This window comes from Cupressus sempervirens, chromosome 6 (genome assembly GCF_028749045.1).
Source record: "Cupressus sempervirens isolate cs-2001-9-10 chromosome 6, ASM2874904v1, whole genome shotgun sequence".
Taxonomy (NCBI): domain Eukaryota; kingdom Viridiplantae; phylum Streptophyta; class Pinopsida; order Cupressales; family Cupressaceae; genus Cupressus; species Cupressus sempervirens.
The window spans coordinates 442,394,098-442,413,324 of record NC_143123.1 but is presented as its reverse complement, the minus strand read 5'-3'; the positions used below and the strand labels follow the sequence as shown (position 1 = coordinate 442,413,324).

The window sequence follows — 19,227 nt, the reverse complement described above, 5'->3', positions numbered from 1 at the left end:
TTAAATAGAATAATCACATAAATATGTGAATGATTAACTTTAAATATCTAAATAAATTTATTTGTCAGTAAAATTTTGAACAACAATTAAATCTGCCTAATATTATTTAGGGTTTGCCAAGACCCAATTACTGACAGGGGGTCTGATATTCATTATGGTTTTTGTCATAGATACCTCCCAAATACTATTTTTTTAGTCTAAAAAATGAAAACACATGTAGTAGTAATAGATCTCATGTGTACTAATTGTCATTTATTTTTTAACTTTTTTGGTTGGTAAATAGCACATTTGTGTAACCACTATTGGGATATTTCATAAAAGACATTTAGATGCAATTATTGACAATTTTTAGCAAGTGACTATTAGTGCATGAAGATAACATGTATCAGGGGAACATTTTGAAATGACACTTTCAAACCAATTTGGACTCCACGATCCTTACACAAAATCCGATACCCAAAAGTTGAAACCTCTCACTTCACTCACCTAAAAAATACAATAAAAAAAATCCTAGAAATAGGTGAACTTAGCCCTAATACTAGTAAATGTTTTTCCCCTACATGTTCTTGAAACTTCTTATACAAAGCTTGTAGATGGGACTTTTCTCGAGTGTATACATACATGAGTTTAGCAAAGAGATGTAAAACCCAATGAAAATCTTACATACGATAATCATATTGACACGCCTACTTTTACCTTAGTTATTTTTAGACTCGACCTTCCGACAAAAAAACATCCCCATCTGGAAGTCAGGGGAGTTTTTGTCGTCTTTTTAGCACGCGTACGGGAAGGCCATTCTCCATTCTAGCCATGAATATAGTTGGGATTCCAGTTGCCATCAACCTCTACCCTCAACTCTTCTATAACACTCACAGCGATCATCTTCATCTGAATAAATGCCGTCTGTTTCCCCACGCAAATTCTCAGCCCTGCCTGGAACACTGGATTCTAAGGTGGGGATGACAAGGGTGGGGATGGAACCGAGACGGAGAAACATGATGGGTCCGTATTTCTTTGTCAATGTTGAAAGAGCCTGATGAGGAAGGTTTCCCAAGAGATGGAGACTTCCTATGACAGGCCATGGACGTGGTCCGGGGGGCAATATCAATGATCTCTTCGTATTTCTCTTCAGCTTATATAGAAAGCAGCAGAGGAGAAAGAAGATAGCAAATGGCTCTTTCAGGAAGTAAGTAATTAAGGATTCCATGTCGCAAGAAAAGGGAAATACAGAAGCCTGCAATCAATGGAAACCCACGAAACAACCCTTTTTATCTTAGATGCGCTGGTTTATCGTGACGCGACAATACAATTCTATATTAGCTGGCCATTCGTTTCAGAAAACATGGTGCTGTTGTACAGGAATGGTGTCTTATTGGGTATTATATATGTCATAAACAGAATGTAATAATAACGGGAAGGAAAATACTTCTTTTGCATTATCCATTTAAGTGGAAATTCATAGGCGAAGGGGAAGATAAGTGATTAACAATAATTATTTTGCGGAATAAATATATGGAATATTATCTCGTCGTTTAAGTTTGCCAATAATTTAAAGGGATAAACTTGTCTTATTGAAATCTATTCTCTTTTTAATAGATAATACATACCGTTTAAAGAGAATTCTAGATAGAAATACATGTGGAATATTAGATTGTGATAATATTTTTTTTTATCTTACAAAATTTTTTTATTTATTTCATAGATATTTGTTTTCTTATAAAAAATTAATAATTTCTTTTCAATATCAAAGTACCTATTGTGATTTGTTTGTATGTATGTACATATTGAAGTTAGGATGAAAACAAAATCTGATAAAGTGATAGTCATTGATTCAAATGATATGTCTTCAAATAGACACCACAAAAATTAATATAGTTTTAATTATGCATAACTAACATCAAAATTATCATATCAACCAACTAATTATTTATGTAATGTACAATATGTCAACATTCCCTTCTTATTAGTACTTGTCATAAAGCAATATTATTGTATATTGTAACAATTCACCACCAATTATAACAATTTACTATTATTATTTTCAAAATAAATATCTTTCTACCAAAGTTGAAATTTATAGTTTTGAATTTTTCTATTTTAACAAAATATGTATTATAAGGCCACTTTTTAATGGATGACAAAATCATTCTATAAAAAAATTATGTTTCTTCTTATAAGCTTTTTCATTTGGAAGTTTACTTGTTGATGGTTTTCAACATAGAAATTTCTATTTCTTTGAAGATTACCATAATAATTATTTTCTTAATTATGAGACACAAGCTAAGGTTAAGTACAATAACAATTTATTATCAGATTTCTATTTCAAAAATTGTTAAGTTTAATATCAATTTTATTATATTAATATTTTCTATATTATTTCATTTTTTATTTAAAGGTTGTCTATGCTGGCATTTTTTATTTAAAAGTATTTTCAAACCACCGATTGATACAAAATTTTATGCTTTATATGTATATGTCTTTTGTACAATGAAGTGGACCTATCACCTAAGCTATGATCACGGGAATCATATAAGTACCTCTTTGTACAAGTCATGCTCCTCTAGGTTAGGTACTCAGGTTAAATTTTATTCACTAGGTAGAGATATTATTTAATAGACTTTATTTAAAATATTCATTGGAATTTTCTTCCTAGTATTTTATTGGACTATATTAGAGTGGGTATTTTCTCACTCCTCATACAATACCCAAAGAACAAAATGTTCACTTCCAGACCCCTTTTTATTATTATTGTTATTTTAAATCCTTCAGCTGTGGTTTCTATTTAGTTCACTCTACTCATTTTATTGCATCATGATATAAACTTTCTGATAAGATATTTAAGTAGATTAAAATGTGAGCTTTCTAATGGAAAGATTAAATTGATAATTTCATGAAAAAAGCATTGAAAATTAACTTTAACTTAAGGATATTTGCATATTCATTACTAATAATTTTGACATAGTTACGACCTTTAACAAGGTCAAATTGAAAGCTAATTGATCAATTTCTTTCTACCTATGTTGAGACTTTCCTTGAAATTGCTTATGGAACCAATACATTACAAAATTTCTCTAAATGAACAGTCATATTGGAAGTGCACTTTTCTTGCAATAACTCATGCTTTAAAATAAACATGATTCAATATAGGCATAACCATCCCAAAAGTATCAATACCAATAGTTTATCCTAGAACCGACTACATTAGGGCGATGTCTATGCTGGCATCAATATGGAAAATCTTAATTAAATTTAAATTTATGATACAACTTTAAAATGATTTTTAATTTAATCATTAAAAACATTAAATTGCCCTTTTGATGCCAGCATAGACATTGGCATAATAATTTAGAGGGATAAACTTGTCTTGTTAAAATCTATTCTCTTTCTAATAGATGATAGGTACCATTTAAAGAGAATTCTATATAGAAATGGTAACTACATGTGGAATATTAAATTGTGATAATATTTTTTTTTTATCTTATAGTTTTATTTTTTTAATTTCATATATATTTGTTTTCTTATAAAAAATGAATAATTTCTTTTCAATATGAAAGATATGTATTCGTATTTGTTTGTATGTATGTACATGTTGAAGGTAGGATGAGAACAAAATTATTATTTTTATTTCATAGATTTTGTTTTCTTATAAAATATTAATAATTTCTTTTCAATATCAAAGGTATGTATTCTGTTTTGTTTGTATGTATGTACATATTGAAGGTAGGATCAAAACAAAATTATTCTTTTATTTCATAGATATTTATTTTCTTATAAAAAATTAATAATTTCTTTTCAATATCAAAGGTGATTTGTTTGTATGTATGTCCTTGGTTCTTAGCTAAAGAGGTTTAGGCACGCGTGGGCTCATACCGGATATCTAAAACTTGTTTGTGGATGCCTCCAAAAACAAAATGATGTTTCTTTAAATAGGCACCACAAAAATCAATATAGTTTTAATTATGCATAACTAACACCAAAACTATCATATCAAGTAACTAATTATTTATGTAATGTACAAGATGTCAACATTCCCTCCTTATTAGTCTATTAATTAATGATTCTCCACCAATCATAACAATTTACTATTATTATTTCCAAAATAAACGTCCTTCTACCAAAGTTGAAATTTATAGTTTTGAATTTTGTGTGCCTAAAACCTATTCGGCTAAGAGCCCAAGAGCATCCATGCTACCAAATTCGTTCAGGGCATGATCTCAGCCTCATCCCTTATGATGTCTTCGGGTCTTGCACTCAACAAGACTTGATCCTTGGTGGGATCTTTGTGAGCCATTCAACTTCACCTGTAGACCAAGGGCCCATTGAATTTTTCTATTTAAAAAAAATATATATCTTCAATATCATCGATTAAAATTAATGTCTTACAAGGCTACTTTTTAAGGGATGACAAAATCATTCTACAAAAAAGTTTGTTTTTTCTTATAAACTTTTTCATTTTGGAAGTTTACTTGTTGATGGTTTTCAACATAGAAGTTTCTATTTCTATGAGAATTACCATAATAATTATTTTCTTAATTATGAGACACAAGTTAAGGTTAAGTATAATGACAATCAACTTTTATTATCAAATTTCCATTTCAAAATTTGCTAAATTTATTTTTCAAATTTCAAAAGCAATATCAATTTTATTATATTAATATTTTGTATATTTATTATTATTATTATTAAAGGTTGTACCAAATAGGTCTTACATTATAAATCATATGAAATATTTTTTTTAAAAAAATTTGTGTTGAAGTTATCATTCAATTCATTTGTTAAATCATTCAAAATTAATATCCAATAGATAAACTTAAATGTGACTACAAAAATTATTCATCTATTTAAAATATTTTTTTGATAACTTAATGTAAATCATCTATTTGCTAAACCATTTTTTCATTTAGCTTACTTTTTAACAACAAAATATTCTAAGTTTCATTCTAATACTATAATATTATTAAACTAGTAATGATATGTAAATCTTGTTCTCTTTTCTTAATATAATTTTTATTCCAAATAAAAAATATATTTGTATAGTAAATTATTATTTTAAAAATGTTTCTTTTACTATTTCTTAAGTAGTAATTAATGATTTATCAATCAAAAAAAAAAAATTAATAGCATTATGCAATTAGTATTTTTCATAGACTAGATGTAATATTTTTTTTATAAATAAAAAATTAATTTAGAGTGATCTTATTTGCTAAATAATTAAAGTCTTATACACAGATTTTCAGGATTTAACACCTTTAAAGAACATGATAATAGTATATTATTTACCATAAATTTTCACCACTTTTGTTTACTATATGTAAATAAAATTATATGTTTTATGATATATAAGTTAAATAAAAAATCTTTGTACAATTACTTCTTTTATTTAGACTATTTACATTAAATTTTTAAGTTATTATCACAATTATACTAGCAGTCACATGCTTTTGTGCATGCAACAATGTGCCGATAGAAAATATTTCATTTTTACAACTAATTAGATAAAATCTAAAATGTACTAAATAAAAAATATATAAGTAATTAAAAATTTTTATCAATAATTCCATCTAAATACAATGAAATAAATGTTATAAATACCTTGTATCATTAAATCAAAGTACAATTTTTTATTTTTTTATATCTAACCATTTCATAATTTACCTTGACTATATTTGTTTTGCATAGTAACAATCTAGCTTTGTTAAATGTAATATAAATCTCTTGCATATAGATTTTTTCATGACAATAAAAATACTATGTAAACCTCATTTCAATTAACATCATCTATTTATGATTATTTTCCTAACATCCATACACAAATTTCAAAAAGTTATATTGAAATCAGTTATGAAAATGCAAACTACAAAGTCAATTAAGTCCATGAGGGAAACCATGTTGCAAGAAACATAATCTTTGTACAAATTTTGGAAATTTATTTTATAAATTTAATTTCATAGTTTGCAAATAGATTTTAACTCAACAAACTCACAAAAGCTTTTATTTTTAAAAAATCTTTAAATATTATTTGTATTAATTTAAGAAACTTCAAGAGAATAGAAAGAATCTATTATACAAGATATTTAAAATATCTAACCACCATATAGAAGTAATGTAGCTTAATATTTTTTAAAAAATATTAATAGAAATAATCTAAGTTAAGATTTTGGTTTAATAAAGATTTAAGAAACCAAAAAAAAAGTGAATTAGAGAGGACAATTTTTTAATATTCATATAAAAATCAAATGAAAAACTTGCAAATTTTTAAAAATGAATCTACACTTTTAATCTAATATTTTTAACTAAATTTTTTTATTAATAATATCTAGACATATGCAAGCCTATATTTTTTTTATGCAACTAAACATTTCTATATATTTATTTTTACTAAAGCATAATTAAAAATATTTCAAAATATAATTTGTATAAATTTTTATTTGTTTAATTATAAATTTTCATAGTTGTTCATTTTATCTATTTCTAATTGAACTAAGGTATATCCTCATTAAATTAAAATCAAGCTTTTTAAATTTGGAAAATATTTATTATGTAATGTTAAATTATCAATTTAATTATAATAGTTATCAAATAGAAATAAATTATATTATATTTATAAATATATTTTAACTATAATTTTAAAGTAGAATAGAAATTAATATCTAGATATATGAACAATATAGCAATCTTTCTATTTTATTCATCTTTTAAACTTTAAATCACTTCATATTAGAAAGTTAATCTAAATTAAATTATTTCTAAAATGTTAATATAAACCTCATGCAAATCAATGTATATTCAAAAATTAAATTTAATTTTAATTTCAAGAAACAGTAAAGTAAAATTTAGATGCATAAATACTTTCTATATTTTTTCCTATTTTAATCCAAGTCATTTTTTATTTAAAAAAATGTATATTTTTCTTATTTTTTATATTTATCATTTTATTTTTGAACTTCTCTCTTGTGAAGATGTTTAAATGATTTTTCCTATTCAAGGTCTTCAATATCAAATCTATGTAATATGTATTTCAGTAAAGCTCTTATTGTTAAATCTTATTGCTTGCATATATAAGTAACACACCCCAATTTTAATTGTTGTTATATATATAATCACAAATAATCAATAAAAGTAGATTCTCAATAGACTTGAACCAAATAATGGCATCCAAATAGAATAGAGTGTGAAAATATACCTCTCTTGATTTAAACAATTAAAATAAAAAAGATTCTTGCCTAATTGAAAATGAATAATCTATCACAAAAATAATATATAGTCCTCGAACATTCTTTTACCTTCTTTCCAGCACCAATGATTCAATGATTGACTAATTTTTCTGTACTACATATTTTAAAAATATGGTGTAAAGAAAATGATTAATTGATTCACATAATTTATCACAGTATAAAACTCAAAACTCTATTAAAAAACCAAGAAAAATCAGCACTATTAAACTAATAAATGAGGCTATAAGGATTTTTGAACATTATTGCACCTATAAATCCAAATAGTTGAAAATAGGTGAAACCCTCCTCACACCATAGAAAAACCTTCACACACAAAATTTAACTATTCTACTTTGATTGAAAAGTTTGTTTTTATAAACAAATGTTAAACAAAATATATTAAATGAAGAGTTGAATAGAAAATAGAAATTAGAGACTAAATTAGAAATAAAAGTGATACTTTTTAGGAGTCAAAAATAGAAATTGCTAAAGGAAAGATCCATTGTCAAAAAAATATGAAATCCGATAAAGGCTGACAATTTTTCGGCGGAAAATTGTAAAATCCCAGAGCAAAGCTCCCACATATAAGCCTATCGGCTTAAATATATATTACAATTTAAAATGTATTATATTTATAACTATGTACATTAAAATAAAATTAAGATTGTTGTTATATTTTATTAAAAAAATTATAAGATTTAATAAAATTACAATTCAATTTACATATAAAATTATAATTATAATTAATTAAGCCAAGTACTTAGCCATTATGTGGCACTTGTTACTTCCTACCATAGGAGGAATACTTATGCATTCACCCCAAATCCATTAAATTGAAAAGAATCAAACACTAAACATTTATAATTAAATACATTGACTAACTTTCCTATTATTTGATATTTCCTGATATTGAAATGTTGCATTTAGAGTTGGCATTGATTGATCAATTATAGGTGCTCATGAATACTTAGAGACCATGGTGATTTTGGCAAATGGATTCATATCATATTGACACTACCTGTGCAGTGGGAGCTTTTTAATGCATAAGTGGTAGATTGGTTTTGAGGCTTGAGACTATATGTTACAGGTTGTATATGTTGATGATTTTGAATTTATGTTGTATACCTTGGAGGTAATAAAGTGAGAAAAATTAAGTTTAAATGGGGCACATTGCCTTGTTGAGTAACTCAATGGATATCAACATGTATCTCCTCAAGTGGTAGATTATTGGAAATGACTCATATGTATAGTGCTGACCCTAGGGGTGACTCTTATGTACAATGGTTTTTTAGGTCATCTAAAGAGGGTGTCTAATGGCGAAGGGAGTGACTAAAGCTGAAGAGAGTGATTCAATGCCAAAGGGAGCGATATGATGCAAAAGGAAGTGACCCCCTACCAAAAAGAGTTTCCATGATTGAAGGGAGTGCTCACGACCAAAGGGAGTGACTTAATGTCGAAGGAAGTATCTAAAGATGAAGGAAGTGACTTGATGTCGAAGGGAGTGTCCGAGAGCAAAGAGAGTGACCCAATGCCGAAGGGAGTTCCTTAAACCAAAGGGAGTGACCTGAAGCCAAAGGGAGTGACTTGATGCCAAAGTGAGTGACCTAATGTCGAAGGGAGTTTATAAGGCTGAAGGGAGTGATCGTCAAATGGATGAGTGACCATTGGGACTATCAAATGGAGGAGTTCAAAGGCTGCTAGTAACTATTTTGTTTTGTGATAGTTAATACACTAGATTGCATAGCATTTGTCGTGTGTATGAATTGTTGCATATTTTGTTGGGATATGCATGGTGAAAGTCAAGTTGATTAAACATAATCTAAGCCTATGCAAGAATCCATAGTTCATTATATGTAATATTGTTTACTATAACACAAAGAAGTTGCTTTGATTATTGGGTGGTGGATTTTTCTCGAAAGGGTTTTCGCATTATATCTGGTCTCATCCGTTTATTTTGTGTGCATCGTATTTTCTATGTTTTTTTCCTTCTTATCTCAATGTTATATAGTAAATATGAAATCTTTCTTATATCTCCCTTAAATTGGCATTAGGAAGGAATTTTCACATGTAGTTTTCCTAACAAATAGAGCATGTAATTTAAGAAGACATAAATTATTGTTTGCTACAACATATGAACTAATTCTATTGATTTATCAATAAACACAAATATGTAACTCTAAAAATTTTACATGAAATGAAAAACCTCCTTTCTAAGACTATATATCAGAGTTACACACAAAAATACATTTTATATCCAATAATTCCAAAAAACAATCGGCATAGACCTAGCTATGGAGACTTAGTACACAACAAGTAATAGATAGATTTTGTGTAGAGAAGATAAATATAAATATAAAATTTACCCATGCAAATAAAGATAAGCATAGATTAGATTTTATGCATGGATGATGGGAGATAAGTCTCAACATAGAGAGGAGAAATTATTGTTGATTCAACATGCAACACTGTGTAGTTAGACTTTGAAAAATCACAAAATCATGGCATTCTTCATGTGGCTATCTTGAAAACTGATGCAACTTTAATGGAAAAAAAATGTAGAAAAAGTGTATAAAAGAGGTAGATGAGGGTTAAAAGCATGTATGGGTGTTACATGAAGAGCATCTACATGTTATTGGTCAAGAAAATACAAAATTTTGACTTAAGAAATCTTATTACAAATTTCAAGTGTGATCTCAAGAGTGAGAATTAGAAAATAATTATGTACCAATGAATTTCAGCATTTTCAACTAAATGCTTAATTCAAGTAAAAGTTCTTATTTTGTGCACATAAAAATATTTTTTGTCTATCATTATATGCACATTCACTTGCAAAATCTTGATTTCTTCAAACTCTACATTTCAATAAAACAAAATTGTTGTGGTTTTAAACTTCATCCACATATTGTTACTATCTACAAAGCACATTTTTCTTTTTCTTTAAAAATCTCTTTAGTGATTAGAGTGTTGTTGGCAAAGGAAGAATCCAGATTGTTAAGCATTTCCTTCTCTTCCTCTACAACTGGAAGATTAAGAAGCATGTTGCTATTTTTGAGAGTTTGTCATCAGTAGCAATTATTACACAAGACAATTATTTATTGACCATATTTTTGTACATCTTTTGTTGAGGAAAAAAAAAATGATATTTTCATTGGTGTGTAGTGAACAATTTTAACTAGAGTGCACTTATATAGCAAATAAATAGTCAAAATGATTAACTATATTGACAATGTAATATTAAATTATGGTAACCCCAACATGTGGTTGTAGTTTTTTTTATGAAAACAATTAGATTAATTGATTAGTTGGAAACTCCAATTTTAAAAAATATATTCATTATGAATTTTTTCTGAAGATAAAACAAATAATTTAATATTTTATTTTTTGTAAAAGCTATTTCATATTGTATGTTATTCCTATTCTTATAACAACCAAGAATCTATATTTAAATGATTAAAATTATTTCTAGTTATTTAAATAGAATAATCACATAAATATATGAATGATTAACTTTAAATATCTAAATTATTTGTCAATAAAATGTTGAACAACGATAAAATCTGCCTACTATTATTTAGGGGTTTCCTTCCAATAGAAAAAATCTTGTTATCCAATAGAAATAGCCTACTTATATAGGAGCAAAGACCTAATTACCGACAGGGGGTTTGCTAATCGTTATGATTTTTGTCATAGATACCTCCCAAATACTACTTTTTTTAGTCCAAAAAATGAAAACACATGTAGCAATAGTGGATCTCATGTGTACTAATTGTAATTTATTTCTTAACTTTTCTGGTTGGTAAGTAGCACATTTGTGTAATCACTATTGGGATATTTTGTAAAAGACATTTAAATGCAAGTAGAGCGACTATTAGTGCATGAACATAACATGTATTGGGTGAGCATTTTGAAATGGCTCTTTCAAACCACTTTGAGCTCCATGATCATTACACAAGCTCCCATACCCAAAAATTGAAACCTTAGCTTTAAACACTTCCCTCATCTAAAAAATACAATAAAAAAACTGACAAAATCCAACTTCAAATTAAAAATTCCTAGAGATAGGTGAAGTTAGCCCTAATACTACTAAACATTTTTCTCCTACATGTTGTTGAAACTTTTATACTAAGCTTGTAGATGGATTTTTCCCAACTGGATACATACACGAGTTTTGCAAAGAGATTTAAAACCCAATGAAAATCTTATGTACGATAATCATATTGACACGCCTGCTTTTACCCTAGAGTCGACCTTCCGACAACAAACAGAAACCCATCCGGAAGTCAGGGGAGTTTTTGTCACCTTTTTACCACACGTACGGGAAGCCCATTCTCAATTTTAGCCGTGATCATCGCAATATACTTAGGAGTCCAATTGTCATGATCAACCTCTAGCTTGAACTCTTCGATAACACTCGCAGTGATACTCTTCATTTGAATAAACGCCGTCTGTTTCCCCATGCAAATTCTCGGCCGTGCCTGGAACACTGGATATTTGAATGCGTCGTATGCCACTAATTCTAGCGAACCATTCTCTGTCTTGCTTAGCCATCTCTCTGGCTTGAATTCCAAACAGTCGGAGCCCCAGATGCTGTCCATCCTCCCCATGGCGTACGGGTGGTATATCACCCGCATCCCCTTCCTCACCACCGTCCCATCTAACAGCACATCATCTCACAACGCCTATTTTGTGTCTGACGGCATGGGAGGGTACAACCTCATTGACTCACACAGAGCGTCCTGCAACTACTTCATCTTCTTCAACTCCTCATATGAGAAACTGCAGCAACCAGTGCTCTCTTTTCCTTCTCTAATCGTGACAAGGCCTGCGATTTCCTCATAGATATTCTGCTCGACTTGTGGATGAGAGGAGAGAACCCAAGGAAGGCAAACAAAGACAAATACACAGAGATAATAATTGATTTTATTACCTTACTGCCTTGCACAAATGCATTACATAAGGCCTCTATTTATAGAGGGTATGAGAACTCTCTACACACAACACATTTTATACATGTTACACTATATTAAATATAATATTACATATATTAAAAACATGGGCGGCAGGAACAATAGAGTGTCTGCTATGTAATTTATTATGGACGGTGGATAGACGGCTGAGTTGGGTTGGTTGTCTGCTTTTAATGATAGAAATTACTAACTACCGCCAACACTCCCCCTTAATTTTTTTCATTAACAAATTTTGCATCAGTAATACCCAATTTCTCTCGCAAATATTCAAAGTTATTCTTTGGTAATGCCTTAGTGAAAATATCTGCCAATTGATCTTCAGATTTGCAGAACTCAAGGTGGATTTCTCCATTATTGACCAATTCTCTGATGAAGTGGTACCTTGTATCAATATGTTTGCTCCTCTTATGAAATACATGATTTTTAGATAATGCTATTGCTGATTTGTTATCACAAAGAATTGGCGTTGGTTCCTCCTGATGATGGTGAAGATCAAGAAAAATTTGACGCATCCATACTGCTTGACATGCTGTGGAAGTGGCAACTACATATTCTGCTTCAGCTGATGAGATCGTCACTATAGGTTGCTTCTTTGATGCCCATGATATAGCTCCTGATCCAAGGTGAAAGATATATCCAGAAGTGCTCTTCCTGTCATCAATGCTACCTGCAAAATCACTGTCAGTATAACCAATCAAACCAAAATTGTTAGGTTTGGAATATAGGATTCCATATCCCATTGTTCCTGCAATATATCTCAATATCCTTTTTCCAACTTGCCAATGAGAATTTTGTGGTGATTCCATGAACCTTGAGATTAAATTGACACTATACATGATGTCTAGCCTTGTAGCTGTCATATACATTAAACTTTCAACAAGTCTTTTAAACATAGTTGGATCAACATTTGAGCTCTTTTCTTCCTTGCTAAGTTTTGTTCCTATTGCAACTGGAGTTGACACTGGATTGCAATTCATCATTTTAAATCTCTTTAAAACATCCTTTATATACTTGTATTGACAAATGAAGATACCTTTGCCACATTGAATAACTTCAATACCTAAGAAATATCTCATCAACCCCAAATCTGTCATTTCAAATTCTTTCATCATTTTTGACTTGAACATGTCTACTGATAGATTTCTAGTGAATATTAAGTCATCAACATACAAGCATACAATCAAAATCTGACCTTCCTTATTAGTCTTAACATATAACATGGGATCATTGTTACTTCTATTGAAATGATTACTTATCATGTATGAATCAATCCTCTTATACCAAGCCCTAGGAGCTTGTTTCAAACCATAAAGTGCCTTGTTTAGTTTATATACCTTGTTTTCATGCCCACTAACCTCATAACCAGGTGGTTGTTTAATATATACCTCTTCATCAAGAAAACCATTCAAAAAAGTTGATTTTACATCCATTTGATACACTTTCCAATTATTTTGTGCTGCTATTGCTAAAATAGTTCAAACCGTGTCAAGTCTAGCAACTGGAGCAAATGTTTCATTATAATCAACTCCATATTGTTGTGAAAAACCTTTAGCAACTAGTCTTTTCTTGTGCTTAACAATTTCACCTTTTTCATCAAATTTAGTTTTGTAAACCCATTTGACTCCTATACATTCTTTTCCTTTAGGTAAATCCATTAATTCCCGTGTGTTATTTCTTTCAATAGAGTCAATTTCTTCATCCATTGCCTTGATCCATTTATCTTCTTTAATTGCTTCATCAAAATACAATGGATCACAAGAAAATAAAGAAAAATTTGAGTAAATATCTATATACTCTTCTTCTTGATCATATATTTCTTTTAAGCTTCTTGTCTTCTTACCTTTGTAACCTGTTGTTGAGAATGTTGAATCAGATTTATCACTTACATTTGAACTTGGAGGTGAGGCATCTTGTTGAAAGTTCCTTGGTGGAGTGTTGGGTGTTGATTGAGTCCCATGTTTCTTTAATTCATCATCACCTTGTAATATTGGTGCTCCTCTTGTGACTTGTTTGTTATCATTTTCATGCCATGAATCTTCTTCTTCAAATTTAAAATCCCTGCTAATGATCAATTTCTTTGAAACGGGATTATACAATCTATAAGCCTTTGATTCTTCACTATAGCCAATAAAGATGCATTTTTCACTTTTATCATCCAATTTCTTTCTCAATTCAGATGGAACTAATGAATAAGCAACATAGCCAAAAACTCTAAAATGGGATACTATATGTTTCTTACCATTCCATGCTTCTTGTGGAATTGTGTTCTTAACACTCTTTGTAGGACTCCTGTTCAAAATGTATACAGCACATGCTACTACTTCTGCCCAAAACTCATTAGATAGATTTTTGGCCTTCAACATAGTCCTTGCCATTTCCATTATGGTTCTATTCTTCCTTTCTGCTACACCATTTTGTTGTGGTGTGTACCTTGTGGTAAATTGCTTCTTAATTCCATGAAATCTGCAAAATTCTAGAAAATCATTAGAATTGAATTCACCACCTCTATCAGATTGCAATACCTTGATGTAATGACCACTTTGTTTTTCAACCAAATTTTTGAAATCCTTGAACTTTTCAAAAGCTTCACTTTTTTGTTTGAGAAAGTATATCCAAATCTTCCTACTAAAATCATCAATAAATGTTAGGAAATATATACTTCCTCCTAAAGATGGAGTTTTCATAGGTCCACATATATCAGTGTGAACTAATTCCAATGGTGCTCTTGCTCTATATGAACCTCCTACTGGGAAGCTTTCTCTATGTTGTTTTGCCAAAATACAAATTTCACATGAACTTGGTGGTTTCAATATTTGAGGCAATCCTTTCACCATATTCTTCTTTTGTAATAAGCTTAAAGCATCAAAATGAAGATGACCATACCTCAAATGCCATAGCCACGACTGATCTGAGTATACTGTCTTGAAACTAACTTCTTTTCCTCCTTGAATGCAATGAATCTGAAGGGGGAACATTCGATTTTGTGTCATGTTGACCCTTGCAATTAACCTACCACTAAGATTTCTATCCAAGATTGTGCAAACATCATTATCAAAAGAAACTTTGTAACCCTTTTGTACTAGTTAACCAACACTCATGAGATTATGTTTTAATCCAGGTATATAACACCTTTTCCCATTATAGAGACTTTACTATCATTTCCTAGCTTTACTTCAGATTTTACAGAATCATCCAAGCTAGCAAAAAAATCTTTATTTCCAGTCATATGGTTACTACATCCACTATCTAGGAACCATATATCACTAGAGCTTTCTTGAGAAACATTACAAGTTATAAATAAACTTCCTGAATTGTTATCAGATACATCTGAGTAATTAGCACCATTCTTTTCAATATCCTCTTGTTTCTTTCTAAATTCACTTGCAATATGACCAAATCTCTTACAATAATGACACTGAATTCGAGATTTATCAAACCTTGATGATGGGTGTTGGAATGAACTTTTGCCACGTCCTCTATTAGAACTCTGAATGGATTGATTTTTTCTCTCTTCTTGATTTGGACTTCCACGTCCATCTATGCTTCTACCTCTTCCTCTTCCTCTGTAGTTTGATCTTCCTCTTCCTCTGCCAAAAGATACCTGTGATCTAAATGCATTCTCCAAAGAAGAATTGTTATTTCTATTCATTCTTGATTCATGAGATAAAAGTGAGCCCATCAATTCATCAATAGATAGTATTGTCAAATCTTTAGATTCTTCAATGGCAACAACAATAGCATCAAATTTTCTAGGCAAAAAATGAAGTATTTTTTCAACAACTTTTTGATCTGTCAAGTCATCACCATATGATCCAATTTGATTAACCACATTCATTACTTGATTTAGAAATTGATCAACTGAGTCTGAATCATACACAAATTTTCAAAATCACGCCTTCAAGTTTGCAATTTAGCAATCTTAACTTTTGATGTCCCTTGATATGCTGTTTCTAAAATATCCCATGCAATTTTAGACTTTTTAGCAGCACAAACCTTAGGAAAAATTGATTCATCTAAAGATTATTGAATTAGAAACAACGCTTTAGCATCCTTTTTCCTGTTATCTTGTAATTTGTCCTTTTCATCTTGTGTTAATGTAGACTCATCTTGTGGTTCAATAAAACCCTTTTCAATAAGATCCCATATGCCTTGAGAACAAAATAGTGTCTTCATTTTTATAGCCCTAAATTCATAATTTTTACCAAAAAATATTGGAATTTGTGGTTGAGCTATACTACTTCCTGAAGCCATATTAATACATAGTTACAACTGCACCTTACAATTTTAAACTTTGCTTTACAAAGAAAATCCACCAAACAAGTCTAAGCCAATGACATATAGCTTAAATAAACAACATTATAATGCTTATTTTCCCCTTTTAACAATTTTTTTTTAACATTAGACTTCACTCCAAGAAATCAGCTCATACCTTCTTCAAACATTAAACTGGGATCTTTTCTTCTCTCAATCTTTGGCAGCCACTAGTCTCCAACTTTATAAGCTGATAATTATCTGCAATCAAGAAAACATTAGAAGCTTCATTCACTGCTATAGTAGTTATACATATCAACACATAATTCTTTTCTTCCTAAGCCCAAATCTTCATGCTCTGATACCAATTTGAAGGCAAAGAGAGACAAATACACAGAAATAATAACTAATTTTATTGCCTTACTGCCTTGCACAAATGCATTACATAAGGCCTCTATTTATAGAGGGTATGAGAACTCTCTACACACAATACATTTTACACATGTTACACTATATTAAATATAATATTATATATATTAAAAACATGGGTGGCTGGAACGACAAAGTGTCTGCTATGTAATTTGTTATGGATGGTGGATAGACGACTGAGTTGTGGGCTAGAGTTTTGATTGTGGATGGCTGAGTTGGGTTGGTTGTCTTCTTTTAATGATAGAAATTACTAACTACCACCAATAGCTAGAAGAAACACGTAAGCGCAACAGAAGTTGAGTCCCTGCTCGCCAAGATGAAGCTTATCACAATATCTCTCATAGAATAATCAATCGAGCCCTTCCCTGCCGCAACACCACTCTCGTGAGGGGAAAGAAATCTAGACAAGAGATCTTCATGTTGCGGCCCGCATGAGAGTGAAAAATTTCCTTTTTCCTAGCGTCGATAACATCTTAAGAAAAGTTGTGAATGGTGTGGATCGCATGGCGCAAGTGTTTCTCAGAGCCGATGTTGAAGAAGAGCTTGATCATCCAGAGGAAGGGAAAGGGAGAGGTGAATCTTTGGAGGCTTAAATTGGTGGTGACTTCAAATGCATCTATGAATTTTGAAAAGGGGAGAGAAATGTGGAGGCAAGCAAGGTCCATGCCGAAGGCCACCTTGCAAATGTTGTCGAAGGCGAATCGCTGGAAGATGTCCTGCAAATCCACCCGATCGCTCTTCCCAGCCACGTGTCTGAGGAGTGGGAGGAGGCGATCTATAATCTCACCCTGCATGCTCTCTGTTATAAAGTCGCACAAAGAGTTGGTGCCAAACTCATAACTGGCAACTCGTCTCTGCAATTTCCAGGCATCACCGTTGGCATTGAAAATTCCAGTTCTGAGTAGATCATGCAAGAGGAGGTGGAAATAGTTTCCCTTTGGATAATTGTCGAAACGAGTCTTCAGTAGGTGCTCCACATTAGGTGGATGTGCTCCAAGGTGCTGAAAAGTGATGGTGTTGGAAGGAGCGTGTCTGAGAATTTTTGCTAGCCATTCTAGGATCCGACTTCTGTTCCTCCAAAAAGCAAATAATGAGCCCACAATTGGATACGATGTAAGCATGGTATTCTTGGGTTTTCGGTTTATGAGCACGTAGATTATATAACTAGCCACTAACACCAAGAAATAATTGGGAGATGCCCTTTGACATCTTTTGATTGATCTGAATGTTTTTCGTCTTCCTTGTTTTCTTATATTTTGAACTTGCATCCAACATGAATAGCCCTTCAAAGTGTAAGGGCGGCAGATTTTCCCGATGTTATGTTATGTTGAGGCGGCGTATTCCTCAGTAATCAAACTAAAAAATAATACAATCGAGGAATATGCGTCATATGAAAGAGAAACGTGTCTTCTTTACGGAATGTCTATATCAATCATATACTCTTACACCATGTTCTCATGTAGTTGCATGTATTGCTTAATTCAAATTTATACTTAAGTACTAGAGTGTTCCTATGAAGAATTAAGATTGTGGAAAAATGATAATATTGAATCTTTTCTTATTTTTATAGAGTAGCTATTATTTAAGGAATGAAAATAAGTTATGAAGAAAAAGGGGCTCAAAATAAACATTATTGAAAAAGTTCCATTTGTCATCACAAATTTACTTCCTTCCCTTTTTTGTTTCTATTTTTTATTTAAGTTTTTTAATCACTAAAATTTCTATCCAATTTTTATTTAAAAATTTAATATTAAAATGATTAACAACTACATGGGACCATAAACTGCCCAAAATACTCCTAAAATTACTAAGCAATGACTAAAGCCTAGCAATTGCATGAGACCTTGCTCTTAGAGAAAATAAAATGGGTTAACATATTAGTGTTAGCCAAATAATTTTTCATTTTAAAATAATTTAAAAACTATAGGGTTACTAGAAGAATAATTATTATTTGGAGTTTGGAATAGAAATGATATGCCATTGGGAGGATCATATTCATTCTATAATAATAAAAAAATCACAACAATTTTTAATTAGACAGGAGACAATTGAGGAGAATATGCTAAGATGAAAGAGATGGAATACATTGATGAAGACGGAGGAGGATATGAAGAAGAAAGGGCAAATATTTTTGATTTTTTTTTGGAAAGTTAATTGAGAATGTGTCAAAGGAAGTTGAGTCACAAACATAAATTCCTAAAAATTCATTATTCATGATGTACAAGGGTCAAAGTTTACATTGAACCTTTCCCTAAAAAAGAAATTATCCACTGTCCTCACTACCTTATGATTATATAGAGGGAGAAGAGGAAATTGATGAGGTGGTTGGTGCATTGAAGGCATTGAACAATGATTAAGGAGTGAAT

The 19,227-nt window shown here is 30.4% G+C and overlaps 1 pseudogene; it reads right to left on the bottom strand.

Moving 5' to 3' along the window:
- Positions 1-838: 838 nt before the first annotated feature.
- LOC149552978 (cytochrome P450 94A1 pseudogene) lies at positions 839-18,129 on the bottom strand (annotated as a pseudogene).
- Positions 18,130-19,227: the final 1,098 nt, after the last annotated feature.